This window comes from Mesoplodon densirostris, chromosome X (genome assembly GCF_025265405.1).
Source record: "Mesoplodon densirostris isolate mMesDen1 chromosome X, mMesDen1 primary haplotype, whole genome shotgun sequence".
NCBI classification, from domain to species: Eukaryota; Metazoa; Chordata; class Mammalia; order Artiodactyla; family Ziphiidae; genus Mesoplodon; species Mesoplodon densirostris.
Window position 1 is genome coordinate 104,985,716 of NC_082681.1, and position 17,156 is coordinate 105,002,871.

At 40.8% G+C, this 17,156-nt stretch overlaps 1 protein-coding gene across 2 annotated transcripts in view; it reads right to left on the reverse strand.

The window, feature by feature from the left end:
• The window catches only part of PRRG1 (proline rich and Gla domain 1), a 148,783-nt gene extending 138,549 nt beyond the window's left edge, over nt 1-10,234 (reverse strand). The window contains exon 1 of one of the 2 annotated variants that reach the window (XM_060087892.1): nt 10,165-10,234. The gene's annotated coding sequence lies outside the window, so the exon portion shown is untranslated. The remainder of the gene's footprint in view (nt 1-10,164) is intronic. The other variant, XM_060087893.1, reaches the window with a different exon arrangement.
• Between the last annotated feature and the right edge of the window lie 6,922 nt (nt 10,235-17,156).

Consider the following 17,156-nt stretch of genomic DNA (forward strand, 5'->3'; position numbering starts at 1 on the left):
TGCATCTATGTTCATCAGTGATATTGGCCTGTAGTTTTCTTTCTTTGTGACATCTTTGTCTGGTTTTGGTATCAGGGTGATGGTGGCCTCATAGAATGAGTTTGGGAGTGTTCCTCCCTCTGCTATATTGTGGAAGAGTTTGAGGAAGATAGGTGTTAGCTCTTCTCTAAATGTTTGATAGAATTTGCCTGTGAAGCCATCTGGTCCTGGGCTTTTGTTTGTTGGAAGATTTTTAATCACAGTCTCAATTTCAATGCTTGTGATTGGTCTGTTCATATTTTCTATTTCTTCCTGGTTCAGTCTTGGCAGGTTGTGCATTTCTAAGAATGTGTCCATTTCTTCCAGGTTGTCCATTTTATTGGCAGAGTTGCTTGTAGTAATCTCTCATGATCTTTTGTATTTCTGTAGTGTCAGTTGTTACTTCTCCTTTTTCATTTCTAATTCTATTGATTTGAGTCTTCTTCCTTTTTTTCTTGATGAGTCTGGCTAATGGTTTATCAATTTTGTTTATCTTCTCAAAGAACCAGCTTTTAGTTTTATTGATCTTTGCTATCGTTTCCCTCATTTCTCATTTATTTCTGATCTGATCTTTATGATTTCTTTCCTTCTGCTAACTTTGGGGCTTTTTTTGTTCTTCTTTCTCTAACTGCTTTAGGTGTAAGGTTAGGTTGTTTATTCGAGATGTTTCCTGTTTCTTAAGGTAGGATTGTATTGCTATAAACTTCCCTCTTAGAACTCCTTTTGCTGCGTCCCATAGGTTTTGGGTCGTCGTGTCTCCATTGTCATTTGTTTCTAGGTACTTTTTGATTTCCTCTTTGATTTCTTCAGTGATCACTTCATTTTTAAGTAGTGTATTGTTTAGCCTCCATGTGTTTGTATTTTTTACAGATCTTTTCCTGTAATTGAGGTCAAGTCTCATAGCGTTGTGGTCGGAAAAGATACTTGATACAATTTCAATTTTCTTAAATTTACCAAGGCTTGATTTGTGACCCAAGATATGATCTATCCTGGAGAATGTTCCATGAGCACTTGAGAAAAATGTGTATTCTGTTGTTTTTGGATGGAATGTCCTATAAATATCAATTAAGTCCATCTTGTTTAGTGTATCATTTAAAGCTTGTGTTTCCTTATTTATTTTCATTTTGGATGATCTGTCCATTGGTGAAAGTGGGGTGTTAAAGTCCCCTACTATGAACGTGTTACTGTCGATTTCCCCTTTTATGGCTGTTAGTATTTGCCTTATGTATTGAGGTGCCTCCTATGTTGGGTGCATAAATATTTACAATTGTTGTATCTTCTTCTTGGATCGATCCCTTGATCATTATGTAGTGTTCTTCTTTGTCTCTTGTAACAATCTTTATTTTAAAGTCTATTTTGTCTGATATGAGAATTGCTACTCCAGCTTTCTTCTGATTTCCATTTGCATGGAATATCTTTTTCCATCCCCTCAATTTTAGTGTGTATGTGTCCCTAGGTCTGAAGTGGGTCTCTTGTAGACAGCATATATATGGGTCTTGTTTTTGTATCCATTCAGCCAGTGTGTCCTTTGGTGGGAGCATTTAATCCATTTACATTTAAGGTAATTATCGATATGTATGTTCCTATTCCCATTTTCTTAGTTGTTTTGGGTTTGTTATTGTAGGTCTTTTCCTTCTCTTGTGTTTCTTGCCTAGAGAAGTTCCTCTAGCATTTGCTGTAAAGCTGGTTTGGTGGTGCTGAATTCTCTCAGCCTTTCCTTGTCTGTAAAGGTTTTAATTTCTCCATCAAATCTGAATGAGATCCTTGCTGGGTAGAATAATCTTGGTTGTAGGTTTTTCTCCTTCAATGCTTTAAATATGTCCTCCCTTGTCACTCCGTTCTGGCTTGCAGAGTTTCTGGTGAAAGATAAGCTGTTAACCTTATGGGGATTCCCTTGTGTTTTATTCGTTTTTCTTCCCTTGCTGCTTTTAATATGTTTTCTTTGTATTTAACTTTTGATAGTTTGATTAATATGTGTCTTGGCGTGTTTCTCCTTGGATTTATCCTGTATAGGACTCTCTGTGCTTTCTGGACTTGATTAACTATTCCTTTCCCATATTAGGTAAGTTTTCAACTATAATCTCCTCAAATATTTTCTCAGTCCCTTTCTTTTTCTCTTCTTCTGGGACCCCTATAATTCGAATGCTGGTGCGTTTAATGTTGTCCCAGAGGTCTCTGAAATTTGCAAATGAAGCAACTGGCAAAGGATTAATCTCCAAAATTTACAAACAGCTCATGCAGCTCAATAACAAAAAAACAAACAACCCAATCCAAAAATGGGCAGAAGACCTAAATAGACATTTCTCCAAAGAAGATATACAGATTGCCAACAAACACATGAAAGGATGCTCAACATCATTAATCATTAGAGAAATGCAAATCAAAACTACAATGAGATATCATCTCACACTGGTCACAGCGGCCATCAACAAAAAATCTAGAAACAATAAATGCTGGAGAGGGTGTGGAGAAAAGGGAACCCTCTTGCACTGCTGGTGGGAATGTAAATTGATACAGCCACTATGGAGAACAGTATGGAGGTTCCTTAAAAAACTACAAATAGAACTACCATACGACCCAGCAATCCCACTACTGGGCATATACCCTGAGAAAACCATAATTCAAAAAGAGTCATGTACCACAGTGTTCACTGCAGCTCTATTTACAATAGCCAAGATACGGAAGCAACCTAAGTGTCCATCAACAGACGAATGGATAAAGAAGATGTGGCACATATATACAGTGGAATATTACTCAGCCATAAAAAGAAACGAAATTGAGTTATATGTAGTGAGGTGAATGGACCTAGAGTCTCTCATACAGAGTGAAGTAAGTCAGAAAGAGAAAAACAAATACCGTATGCTAACACATATATATGGGATTTAAGGGAAAAAAAAAGGTCATGAAGAACCTAGGGGTAAGATGGGAATAAAGACACAGACCTACTAGAGAATAGACTCTGAGAGAGTGGCATGGACATATATACACTACCAAACGTAAAATAGATAGCTAGTGGGAAGCAGCCGCATAGCACAGGGAGATCAGCTCGGTGCTTTGTGACCACCTAGAGGGGTGGGATTGGGAAGGTGGGAGGGAGGGAGGGATACGCAAGAGGGAAGAGATATGGGAACATATGTATATGTATAACTGATTTGCTTTGTTATAAAGGAGAAACTAACGCACCATTGTAAAGCAATTATACTCCAATAAAGATGTTAAAAAAATAAAATAAAAATTAAAAATGGGCAAAAGATCTGAACAGACACCTCAAGAAAGAAAATATACAGATGGCAAGTAAGCATATGAAAAGATGTTTAATATCTTATATCATTGGTGAGTTCCAAATTAAAGCAATGAGATATTACTACACACCTATTTGAATGACCAAAATCCAAAACACTGAAAAAATCAAATGCTAGTGAAGATGTGGAGCAACAGGAATTCTCATCCATTGTAGGTGGAGAGGCAAAATGGTACAGCCACTTTGGAATACAAACTGGCAGTTTCTTACAAAGTTAAACATACTCTTATCATATGATCCAGCAAAATTGTGTCCACAAAAAAACCTACACATAGATGTTTACAGCAGCTTTATTCACAACTGCCAAAACCTGGAAGCAACCAAGATGTCCTTCAGTAAGTTAACGGATAAACTGTGATATATCCAGACAATTGAATATTATTCAGCACTGAAAAGAAATGAGCTATCAAGCCATGAAAAGACATGGAGGAAAGTAACGCATATTGCTATGTGAAAGAAGCCAATGTAAAAAGTTCACATACTGTGGAATTCCAACGATATGACATTCTAGAAAAGGTAAATCTATGGAAACAGTAAGAAGACCAGGGTTGCCAGGGATCAACAGGCAGAGCCAGAGGATTTTTAGGGCAGCAAAACTATTCTGTATGATGTTACAATGGTAAATGCATGTCATTAAACATTTATCCAAACCCACACAATGTACAACACCAAGAGTGAACTCTAATGTAAACAATGGACTTTAGGTGATAATGATGAGTCAGTGCAGGTTCACTGCTTATAACAAGGGTACCACTATGTTGCAGGATGTTCACAGTGGAAGAGTTCGTGTGTGTTTGGGGGTATATGGGAACTCTGTATTTTCTGCTCAATTTTGCTGTGAACCTAAAATGCTCTAAAAAACAGTTTACTTATGTTTTTAAAGCAAAGGAGTAACCCTTTCTCTTTCCTTGTAATGATTCGCTCCATTCCCAGAGCTTCCTGTCCACCCATGCCACTTTCCTGAATTCCACCTGGATATCAGTCATCTCAGACTCAGCATGCCTAGTACTGAATTCTTGGTCTTCCTTCTCTCAAATTTTCTTCTCCAACAATCTTCTATGTCTCACTAAATGGCTACTCCATCCTTCTAGTTGTTCAGATCAAAATCCTCGGCGTCATCCCTGACTCTCAGGCTTCGTCACATTCCCCTTCCAATTCCACTTCCAATAAGTGAGCAGGAAATCTGATCACTTATCATACCTCCAGCATTATACTGTCTTGGTCCGAGCCACCACAACCTCTCCTCGAATTGGTCTCTTCTGTTCTTGCTCCCCTTATAATCTATTCTCCACAAAGCACTCAGATTGATCCTTGCAAAAAATAAATCAGATCACATCATTTCACTCTTCAAATGCTTCATGGCTTTCCTTCTCACTCAATAACCTTACAATGTCCTCTCACAATGAGCTGAATAGCCCTACATGCTCTTCCCACCCTCCAACACACCTTCTTACTTATCTGACCCTGTTTCTTATTATTCATCCCCACTCATTCATGCTACTCTAACCACAAGGACTGTTTTGTGATTCCTAGCAAAAAGGTCTCAAAAAGGTACCACCTCAGGACCTCTATACTTGCTGTGCTGTGTGCCCAGAAAGCTCTTCCTCCAAATAAATGGTTTTCTCATCTCTTACAAGTCTTTGCTGACAGCGAAGTCTTCCCTGATCACCACCCTCCAACAGACTCTATTCACCTATTGGTGAATACCTATAGATGCTCCACTATTCACTTTCCCTACTTTGTATTTCTCCAGAGAATGCAACACTTTATAAATTTACATACATACACACATATACATATGTATGTGTATACACACACACACACACACACACAGAGTGCACATGCACACTTATATTTTATTTATTTTGTTTATTATCTTCCTCCCTCAAATAGGATGTGAGCTCCTTGAGGACAGAAATTTCAATAAAATACAAATATTTTATTCACTGCTGTATCCTTAGTTCTTAGAACAATGCCTGGCAATTGAGAGGCACACAAACATTTGTTGAATAATCATATAAATACTTATGATATGTCATCTTATGGCAAGGGCTGGGGCAACAGCATTACAGCCCAGCATGTCGAGACTTAATTTCAAAAAATTCTTCTAAATGCAAAAAGTTGTGGAAAAACACAACTGTGTAACCATTAGAGGTAGCTGGAGTAGCTGAACTGACTAGTTTATTTACCAGCATTACTAACCTTGAAAAATCCATAGAGTTCATGGACTATTTAAGTTCCATTGAACAGTAGTGTGCAAACAACCTCCCTTAAGGAGTGTTCCTTCAACTTCTCTGCTCTCTACCTTTAGATTTATTTTTCTTCACTCATTCTTTTCTCCTCTGTTCTCTTGGTGCCCGATTCTATTCCCTCCTGCCCTCTGGCTCCAGTTCTCTATTTCATCAATTATATCCCCTTAGCATTACACCTTCAAACACTTCAGCAGGCTTTTTACCTCTTTTTACACATTCCTGTTTCCTTGATCCCTTAAAATTCTCAAACTCCAGTTTTTTTCTTCCCTTCTCACTTCATCAACAATTTATCAAACACTTGGTTTATTTTCACTGCTTCTACTTACTGACCATCATTGTTCAAAGAAGTGGTTCTTAACCAGGATGTACATGAAAATCTCCTGGAATTTTTTCATGCCCAGGTTCCACACACTGAAATTCTGACTTGATGAGTTTGCATTTGGGGGGAAGGGCACTCAACATAAGTATGCTAGTGAAAACAACTCCCTAACAGAGTCTAATGCACACCCTAGATTAAGAACCATTACCTCAAATACCTGTCATATGTTTTTTCTGGTCATAATAATGATAATATTCCACCAATTGAGGAGTATAATTAAATCAACCCTCTGTATCTGACACACATGAAAAACAAACAAAAAGGCTCCTGGTCACCAAATCCAACTGTGTTCTCTTAGTTTTATCCTTTCCAAACTTTACAAGATATTTGATACCACCAGCTTTTAAGCATGCTCCTCTCTTTGATAACTTTTTGGTCTTATTTTTTTTTTTGGTCTCCTTTCCTCCCTGCCAATTTGTCTTAATCCACCTAGATCAGTGCCTCTCAATGTGATCCAAGGGTCAGCAGCATCACTATCATTTGGAAACTTGTAAGAAATGAAAACTCCTCAGGCTCCATCCCAGATATCAGAAACTCTAGGGATGGGGCCCAGAAATCTACGCATTCTTGTGATTATTATGCATGCTGATGCTTGGGAACCACTGTGCTAAGCCACCTGTTTTAGAAATAGGGGAGGAATCTACAATCACAGGACTGAAGCTCGAACAGAGTAGGTGTCAGTATATACAAATTTTGAAGTTAACTGCTAGTGAAACTATAGTACTTGTCATAAGAAATGGCAAGGTGGCATTCGTGTGACTTTCTTCACCCCGCCCCCAGGAATGTGTCCGATAGCTACCACTATTAGGGCAATTAGTATGTGCTAGATATTATGGTAAGCTGTTAATACACTTGATCTCACTTATCAGGTGTTATAATTATCATTTTTACAGATGAGGAAGCTGACACTTAGAGAAAGATTTTTAACATCTTGCCTCCAAATTTCACGCCCTTGACCACCATATTATTGTCTCCTGCAAAGAGTGGGAAAGAAGGAGTCTTGGACAGAATCCTAAGAAGACCCAGTAGAAGTGACTGAGGTTGACTGGTCAAAGAATGAGAGGAAAAACCAGAAATAAGGGAGGAAGTCTAGGTGAGGAAAGTTTTAAGTAGGAAGCCTTAATCACAGTAGTTGGGAATTTTTTTGTGTGTGTTTTTTCAGTGAATCTACAGACCACAGAGGATGTAGAACTTTTTTCAAAATGTTTTATGGGGCTTCCCTGGTGGCGCAGTGGTTGAGAGTCCGCCTGCCAATGCAGGGGACACGGGTTCGTGCCCCGGTCCGGGAGGATCCCACATGCCGCGGAGCGGCTGGGTCAGTGGGCCATGGCCGCTGAGCCTGTGCTCCGCAACGGGAGAGGCCACAACAGTGAGAGGCCCGCGTACCGCAAAAAAAAAAAAAAAAAAAAAGAAAATGTTTTATGGCGACTACTCATTCTCTCTGATTCCCAAGTTTTACTGACAAAAACCAGACACTAACTTGGAGTGTTTTGGGGGAAACAGTGGTTAATATTATATATATATTTTAAAAGTGACATGAAGAAAAAGAGCTTTTACATATAGGTGGAGAGGGGATAAATTAAGTGAGGGGAGAAACCTTACAAGTTTCCTAAGAGCCAGAATAGGTTTTCTGCTTTGCAGGCACAGAAGCCTGGAGTAACCAAGTAGTCAATCCTGACTCATTTTAAAAACTAAAGTATCAATTTTCTTCACTTATTTGCTCACGGTATTCTCTGCGATGGGTAAATCCACCTAGCAGACGAAAGCTAGGTGTAGGGGTGATGAGCTTGAGTGGTAAGGGGCCAGAGGAAGATAATCCCTGTTATGAGCCGGAGGTGACTAGAAGGCCAGTGATGCTGGTGCAGTGAAGAGAACTGGCTGGCAGAAATAGGACAAACCGATTGAGGGCACTCTAAAGTGAAGAGACTCATTAGCCAAATACCCAAATCACCTTTCGGTTTAGGAGGAGTATAATGCAATTGACTAGTCTCTCTAATTAGTCTAATAGGTTACAGCTTCTTTAGTTACATTAGCTTTCATAAAATACCATCTGGCCAGCTTAATCTGCTTAAAAATTTCCTAAATTCCAGCAGCACCTTATTTGTGTCTTTCTACAAATGATTAATCTTCGTTTCATGTTGACTTTTCACTTGTTTCAGTGTCAGAAGTTGACCTTTTAAAAGAATTGGCCTTTTTCTGATGTCTATTTTGTCGATATCCGCAAAGTTTTTGCACCTCTTTTAGAAGGATAATCCACAGACTAATACATGGGAACATATTTCCATACTTGTTTCTTATCCATATTCCAAATAATGTTGTTCAAATACTAAATATAATTTCAGCATTCTGAATTTCTTCCATTACCCCATGAACTTTATGTGATACGAATTACTATCTTTCCAACAGCACTTATTAACATCTAACTGTATTCATTAGGCACTTAGTACCTACCCAGCAGCCCTAGGTACTGGGATAACACAGAAGACTGAGGTTCCAGTAGCAAGAGAGAAATAAGGCCAGTAGTATCAGTTTAGCAGAAAAGGGGGGTGACTAATTCATTCTGATGGATCTGGCAATTTTTCCAAGTGGTGAATTGGGCTGAGTCTGAAAGGATGAATAGGAGTTCATTAGCCACTGGAAAAGGGAAGTATCCCTAACACCTCCCTCCCCAAATCTGGTAATGTTAGTGGCATTTAACTTAAAATAACAGTAAAAGAAAGAATAAAATGACAATAACACAAGAAGAAATCGTGCTCACTTCATGACTTGGGGGTTAGAGGGGGGACTGAGCCTTTAAACACACTTCAGATCTGAAAGTAAATGTTTATAAAACAGGATTCACAATCGAGGGAAAGGGGTGGAGGAGGAAGAAGTTCAGTTTGTTTTATTGTATTAAGTTAAACAAATGAGTATAAATATCAACATCTATGCTTGGGAACACATACTAATTTCCATAAAGATCCTAAGCTTGAAAATGAAAGCCTCAGAACCTTATCTAAAATTACAATATTTGCCCTGATGTTTTATATCCCCAATATCATTTTTAAGGGTTCTAAAGTGAATCTGCTGAAGAACTTTCAGCATCTACACACACACACACACACACACACACACACACACACACAATAATCCACTCTTGATTGAAACAATCAACCACACCCTAACCAACTTCCACTTACTGTGACTTTCACACCTCCACATCCTTCAAAGTTTGGCTTAATTTATACTATGACTATCTCAAAGCATTAATTTAGCTCTAAGTTTTGACACTCCACCTCTTCATCCTTCCGTTCAATTATTTCCTCTTAAATTCCATTAATTTCGCCCTTCTCCTTAAGGGACACTTAGAAAATACATCAACAGCACTATTACAAAACCAATGGCTGCAGCCAGTCTGAACACACACACTCATTTCCACTCACATCCCTCTCGAGGCTGTTTCTACCACTGATCAAAATCAGCGGACCAGGAAGGAGGAAAAAGCTGAGCCAGGAGGGTTGTTCCCTTCCTTCCACTCCCCCCAAGCCTGCCCCCCCGCTCCCCCTTCCCCCAGGGCCGCACCGCGACCTCGTGCGCCCCCCCTCCACCGACCCGCCCCCGCTGTCACCAGCCACTGCCTAGAAAACAGTCATAGCCTTTGTTAAAACGTCCATGAGCACAATGTACCAGAAGACGGACACATTCCCGGGGGCGGGGTGAAGAAAGTCACACGAATGCCACTCCCTCCTTGGCACAAGCTTGGGGCGACAGCCCACCTCCTCCAAATCCTCTCCCCCCGCGACGCGGAATGTTCCTGGCAACTCTGCACTCCGAGACGGCAGCGCGGGGGAAGGGACGGGCCCGGGACGCCCGCCGCTCAGGGGCACCAAGCGGGGGTACTGAACTTGAAGCTGGGACACCCTCCAGCGCCCTTGGCGAGGCTCCCGGTTCTGCCAAGCCTGAGTCTGGACTTCCAGCCTCTGGAGCCCTTTCCTTCAATTTCTCCTCACACATACCCTCTCCCGCTCCCGCCACCACGCACTCAGCTCCCCACGCGGCCGGGGCCGGACACTGTCCGGCAGCGCGGCCAGCCCCGCTGCCGCACGTCTGGCAGGTTTCTCCTTATGGGGCCGACGTCTCCCCGGGCCGCCACCCGCACACACTCCGAACCCTCCCCGGACGCCCGCCCGAACCACGTTCCCCGGCTGCGAGCCCCGCGCCGCCACCACACTCACCGCGCGCCCCGCGCCACTACTCCGCGCTCTGCCGGCCGCCAACCGCGCCTGCGCCTTCCCACCGCCGCCGAGCCCAGGAGGAGCCAGGAGCCGACGGGAAGGGCGGGGGGAAACGGCGGGGGCGGGGCCAGGGCGGAGTTAGGCAGGGGAGGGGAGGGGCCAGGCAGGGTGGGAAACAGAGGGGCGGGGCCTCCGCTGCCTAGGTTCGGAAGACTTAGCGCTCAGGGCACCGCGTTAGAGCTTTCCACTCTTGAGATCTGTTATAAATAACACTGGCAAGAGAAGTCGTCGAGGCCCCTGGGTGCACCCCACGCACATTCACATTCCAGAAAGCCCAGCTTGGCGCGGGGCCAAGCTAGCCAGCCCTCTGCGTCAGCACGCCTCTCCCTGGACCCACCCTAGATCCTCGCGGGCCTTTCACCCTTTTACATGCCTACCTCCCCACACACTATTCCACCCACTGGCCTCTCTCCTCATCGCGCGGTGTCCTCAGTCCATGGTAAGCGGCATGGAAATTTCTCACCCACAAACCGCCTATGCAGGGCACCCTAGTTAACATGTCTCTGCTGTGTGAGCCCAGAACGTGGTTGGTGACTTTCCAACCGTTGCCCACTGTTACAGTTCAGCCCTTTCCCTGAGAACAAACTCTTCTGCTGTTCTGGCCTTTTGCTGACAACATCTGCTTTTTCTTAAAAAAAAAAAAAAAAAAAAGTCTTGAACAAACCTACCCGAATATCTTGGGGAGAAGAACACATGTTGTCAAATAATACCCATTATTGACCCTGCTTTTTAGGGAGCTACCTCAGAATTTGAGCCTTCTTAAAAGCCCCTCTGAGAAACAGAATATTCAGCCTGTGTTGTCCTGTGAATTTTGCTCTATTGGTTTCAGGTTTTCTGGCAGTTAGCATTTTAAGAAGCCTAACTTGATTATTATTCCATGCTGCATGCGTGCTTAGTTTTAAGTTCTGTACTTTTCTGTTTAAAATCTGGTAAGCTGTGGTATCTCACATGCCTTCAGATCAGCTATTAAAACAAACACACCTGAGTGAATCCAAAGTGAATTGGCCTGTGGGCCTGAAGTGATTTATTCCAAATTAGTTTTCCTTTCTTCTTTTTACTTTAGTTACGATGGAACTAAGAAACATTTGGCTTATTAAGAATAATAGAATTGCCACAGGGCCACACCAATAGTCCTTCCCAGCAAGTATTTTGACCGAAAAGGGAAAGAAACATTTTTGGGGAGAGACTGGTCATTGCCCTTAGAGATTTGAATATCCTGAAATTCTTCCCATTAACCTTTGTGATTCTTCCGTTTGTGTATTTTACAAACCAGACTTTCTGAACTCATTTCTGTTTTGCTTTTGTCAAATAAGCATAGGGGGACTGCAGTAAGAACAGACTGCAAGAGGGTATGTATACTGTTAAATGCAGACAGACTCTGTAGGCTGAATAAATCTGTAAGTGCCTGGAAGTAGGACCTTGTCCTAGTTACTTCACTGGTAAAATGTTTTACATACAGAAGGTGCTAAAAGAAAAAACAACAATAACACTGTGTTAATAAAGATAATTTTTGCATCTTAGTAGATGCAGATATATGTTTGTTCACTTTCATTTGATTACGGATTTATTTTCTTATTTTATGTCTGAATTTGTCTGAATATTTTGATTGAAGTGACGAAAACCAAAATGAAGTAGCTTACGCAAAAAGAGAAAGTTATTGTGTAACCCAAGTTGCGAAAGGGTAAGTCTATGATTGGCCCTAAGAATAAGTGGAACCAGTAACTGAATGCTTCAAATTCCAGATTAGGCTCTCAACCCTGCCTCTCTTGGAAGGGGTCACTCTTCAGAACCTCCAAGTCATGTTCTGTACACTTGGAACCATGGCTTCGGACAAATTGTGGGCTCACATCTACCAAGGTGTCAGCAGACAGAAAGTACCTCTCTTCCCCAAGTTTCAATTTTTAGAACACCAGATAAAGAGCATGATTGGGTGAGGCTGAGTCATATAACCATTCTTGGAGAGAAAGTGCAGGTGGGACATAAGAATGGTACCCCCCAGTAGAAACTCAGAATTGGAGGAAAAAAATGAAGAGAAAATTTCTAAATGAAAACAAAAGGTAGAAGGAGATGCTGTCTTCAGAAGAGAAGTGCTAGAGAGACCAAAAAAAAAAAAAAGTTCAATGTTCACCATGGAACAACTGTATTTAAAGAATACAGCCTTGGAATTATCTTTGATCTCTCTCTTTTATTCAAGTACTAACCAGTCTTCTCAATAATGTCTCTGTGTTGGTTTTCTATGGCTGCTGTTACAAAAATCACCACAAACTTCATGGCTTAAAACAACACAAATGTATTACAGCTCTAGAGGTCAGAAGTCTGAAAAGCGTCACACTGGGTTAAAATCAAGGTGCCAGATGGGTTGAGTTCCTTTATGGAGGTTCTAAGGGAGAATGATTTTTCTTGACTTTTCCACTTTCCAGACACCACCCACATGCCCTGGATCATGGCCCTTTCCTTTCCATTGCTGTAAAGCCAGAATGACATTACTCTCTCACACTGACAATTCTGCTTACCTCTTCCACATTTAAGGACCCTTGTTATTATATCGGTCCCACCCAGATAATCCAAAACAATCTCCTTATTTTAAGGTCAGTTTTTTAGCAACCTCAATTCCATCTGAAACTTTAATTCCCCTTTGACATTTAACATAATATTTCCACAGGTTCTGGCTACTAGCACATGGACATGGTGGGGGCATTATTAACCCTACCATAGTCTTTATTTTCATAAAAATAACAGAGCCTAAGGCATTGGTTCCCAAACTGGGACACTTCTAACAGATACTGATGTCTGGATACCACCCCCAGATCTTATGATTTAATTGGCCTGGAGTCCATTGGCCCTTAAACACACACACACACACACACACACACACACACACACTCTCTCTCTCTCTCTCTCTCTCTCTCTCTCTCTCTCTCTCTCTCTCTCTCTCTCACTCACTCTCTCTTGATTGGATCAGGATGGACCCTCTCACCCATGCTGGCCCAATCAGAGAACTTGCCTGGGGATTTAGAATGGGATTTAGAACTTGCCTGGGGATTAGAAAGGGGAAATTAGTAACACTGGGTGTCTGGAGCTATAATATCAATTTAGGACCTATGGCATCAGGAGAAAGATAAAAAACAAGTCAAGAAAGGGCAGAGACACAAAGACAAAGGAGGTAAACAGAGTGGAGCCAAGCCTGGATTCTCAGTGGCTGTCCGCCTCCTGGTTACAGTGGCATTCTTACCCTTGGCTGCTATGAGGCACCCCTGCATTCTCGTAAGAAAATCTTATTTTGCTGAAGCTAGCTCAAATTGGTTTCTCTTGCATAAACCCCCAAATGTTCTCATTAATACATGATGTTAGCTTAATTTTCCCCCAATTGCTTATTTATGAGATGCCTCTTGTTTAAGAAATGAAGCAAATTTCAGAACCAAACTGTCAGAGTTGGTATTCCAGAGCTGTCTACTTCACTAGTACCCTACCTCCTGGTTACCCTCCTTCCTCTTAATAGTTACTCAAAGGCCCAGAAGGGGACTCACAAGTTATCTCAGCCTTTTTCTCATTCAATAGTCCAGTCTCCACAAGACACACCAGGTGGATGTAGTTCTACTTCTCTGCTTGACTGCTGGCAAGTAAATATTAATGACTTGCAAATCAAATCTCTGGCCTCCCCTTCTCCTAATCTTCAGTTCTATAGTTAAAACTGACTAATGGATCTTTCCTCCTCAATTGATAAGAAATGAAACTCAGTTTTTCTTCCAAATTCTGCTTTTGTCCTGCAATTTCTTTCCTTGTTAATGAAACCCCTACGCACCCCATCACACATTAGAAATGGGAAAGTCACCCATGACCCCTTCTTTTCCAGCCTCAGTTGTCTACTCATTCTACCTCCTGCATGTCTCACATATTAATGCCTCTTTCCTGCATCACTTCAGGTTAATCATCAATCACCTGACCTAAGATACTCTCCCAACTCGTTTCCCTGTCTTTAGTTTCTCCCAAATCCAATCCACCCTGCTCAATTCTGCCAGATATGTTAATAAACACAAACATGATCAAGCCATTGTACTTCTTAAAAACATTTTATGACTCCCAGGCACTTTAACAAAAAATACAAACTCCTTAAGCACAATCAAATTTTCTAATTACTGGCACTAGCACTCCTTTGCAAACTCATTCCCTCTACCCTCTACCTAAGCTGCTCTCTTATACTTTCAAGCTGCTAGGACTTCTCTATTCTCTCTGCATGGTAGACACATTCTTAAAGACCCAGCTCCAAAGACACCCACAGTGTAAGGTCTTCCTGGTGCCACTCCATGCAAAGTAAATTAGTTATTGCTACTCCCCTTGCTCGCCTAGTACCAGCATCCCCCTCTTCTTTATGCCTGAATCTTTCTCTTCACCCAGACCTCTGAGGCAGGGGAACAATGTAGCTCTGGCATTAATTACAAAGCCTGACACATACAAGGTTAGAAAAAATTCTTGTGGGAAAAAAAGAAGGAACACAAGGAAATAAGATTCCATGCTGTCTTCTGCTCATGACTTGCCAGATTCTTTTTCCATCCCTTAATCATTTCACTCATTAGTTCTCCAACTTCCAATCTAATAGTTTGCACCCAGCACTTGTTTCAAGAATTGGCTTAAACACTCATGTCCAGAATGAGTGGAGGGGTGCATACCCTGTTGTGCCCCTACTCTGATAAATCCTTTCCTTTAGGACTTTTCATCACTTATGTGGTTAATCCCTACTGATGATATAATTTAGTTTTTCCTGACTTTGTCGTATTGTTCCATGTATTTACATTTCTAACTCCCACGTGGTTGGGAAACTGCAAGAAAGCAGAGTTTAATTTCTGTATTTCTTTTGTATCATCTCAAACAATTTTGGTAAACATACAGGTAGCATGGAAGGCCATATGATGGGCCATAAAACTAAGGTCAATAAACTTAAAAGGACTGAAATGAAACAGAGTATGCACTCTGACTACAATGAGATTAAATTAGAAGTAAGTACAATAGGGACTTCCCTGGTGGTGCAGTGACTAAGACTGGCACGCCCAATGCAGGGGGCATGGGTTCAATCCCTGGTCAGGGAACTAGATCCCACATGCTGCAACTAAGAGTTCACATGATGCAACTCAAGACCCTGCATGATGCAACTAAAAGATCCCGCATGCCACAATGAAGATCCCGCACAAGGCAACTAACCGCAACTAAGACCTGGCACAGCCAAATTAATTAATTAATTAATTAAAAATAATAAAAGATAAAATTATCAAAACATTAAAAAAAGAAATAAGTACAATAGATATTTAGACAAAACCCATATATTTGGAAATAAAATAATATAAAAGTCAATCATGTTTTATATGCTAGCACACAATTAGAAAATAAAACTGGAAACAGTTTAATTTATGATAACATCAGAAACTATAAAGTGGTTAGGAATAAATTTCACAAAGAATATGCAAGACCTCTTTATTATTAACTACAAAAAACTGCTGATAGAAATTCAGAAAGACCTAACTAAATGGAAAGATACACCATGTTCATGTATTGGAAAACTCAGTGTTAAGATATATTTCTCCCAGTTTTGATTTTAGACTCATCACCTTCCCAGTCATAATCCCAGCAGACCTAAAAAATAATCACACTGATTATAAAAGGCATATAGGAAAATAAAGCCACATAGGAATGTAAAGGAAGAATCCAAATTATCCAAAGCAATTTTGAAAAAGAAAAACAAACTTAGAGGACTTACAATAACTGACTTTTAAGACCTACTACAACGTCATAGACAGCCTGGAATACAGACCAATAGAAATATCAATAGATTAAACAGAGAGCCCAGAAGTGTCCCACTTATATGGTCATTTGATTTCTGACAAAGTAGCCAAGGCAATCTGTTAGGGAGAGGAGAGCCTTTTCCATGAATAATGCTGGAATAATGGGGTACCCATATGCAAAGAAATTGAAACTTGATTCCTACCTCACACAATAAAAACTTAATTTGAGATAGAACATAGACCTAAATGGACAAAGTAAAACTATAAATCTTTTATGTGGGGGACTTCCCTGGTGGCACAGTCATTAAGAATCCACCTGCCAATGCAGGGGACACGGGTTCGAGCCCTGGTCCGGGAAGATCCCACATGCCGTGGAGCAACTAAGCCCATGTGCCACAACTACTGAGCCTTCACTCTAGAGCCCGCAACCCACAACTACTGAAGCCCACGCACCTAGAGCCCGTGCTCCGCAACAAGAGAAGCAATAACAAGCCCGCCGTACCACAATGAAAAGTAGCCCCTGCTTGCCGCAACTAGAGAAAGCCTGCACGCAGCAACGAAGACCCAATGCAGCCAAAAGTAAATTAGTTAATTAATATTAAAAAATAAAGTAAAATAAAATAAAATAAATCATTTATGTGGAAACATAGAATATTTTTGTGACTTGGAGGTAGGCAAAGATTTCTAAGACAGAACAAAGAAAGCAATAACCATAAATGAAAATAATGATGAAGTAGACTTCATGAAAATTTAAAACTTTTGTTCATCAAATGATATCATTTAGAAAATTAATGAAAAACCTTCAGACTGGGAAAAAACTCTGCATAACATATCTCACAAAATACTGGCATCAATATACAAACAGAATTTCTGAAACTCAATAATAAAAAGAAAAAAGCAATTTAAAAATTAACAAAAAAGTTGAGTAGAAGTCTCACAAAGGAAGAGATACAAATGGTCAATGAGCACATGACAATGTGCCCAACATCATCAGTCATCAGGGAAATGCAAAATAAAACCACAATTAGATCACAAAACATACCCACCAGTTTGGCTAAAATTGAAAAGATCAACACCACCAAATGTCAGTGAAGATATGGAGCCATTGGAACATTCATACATTGTCGGTGGGAGTGAAGCAATATACAACTACTTTGG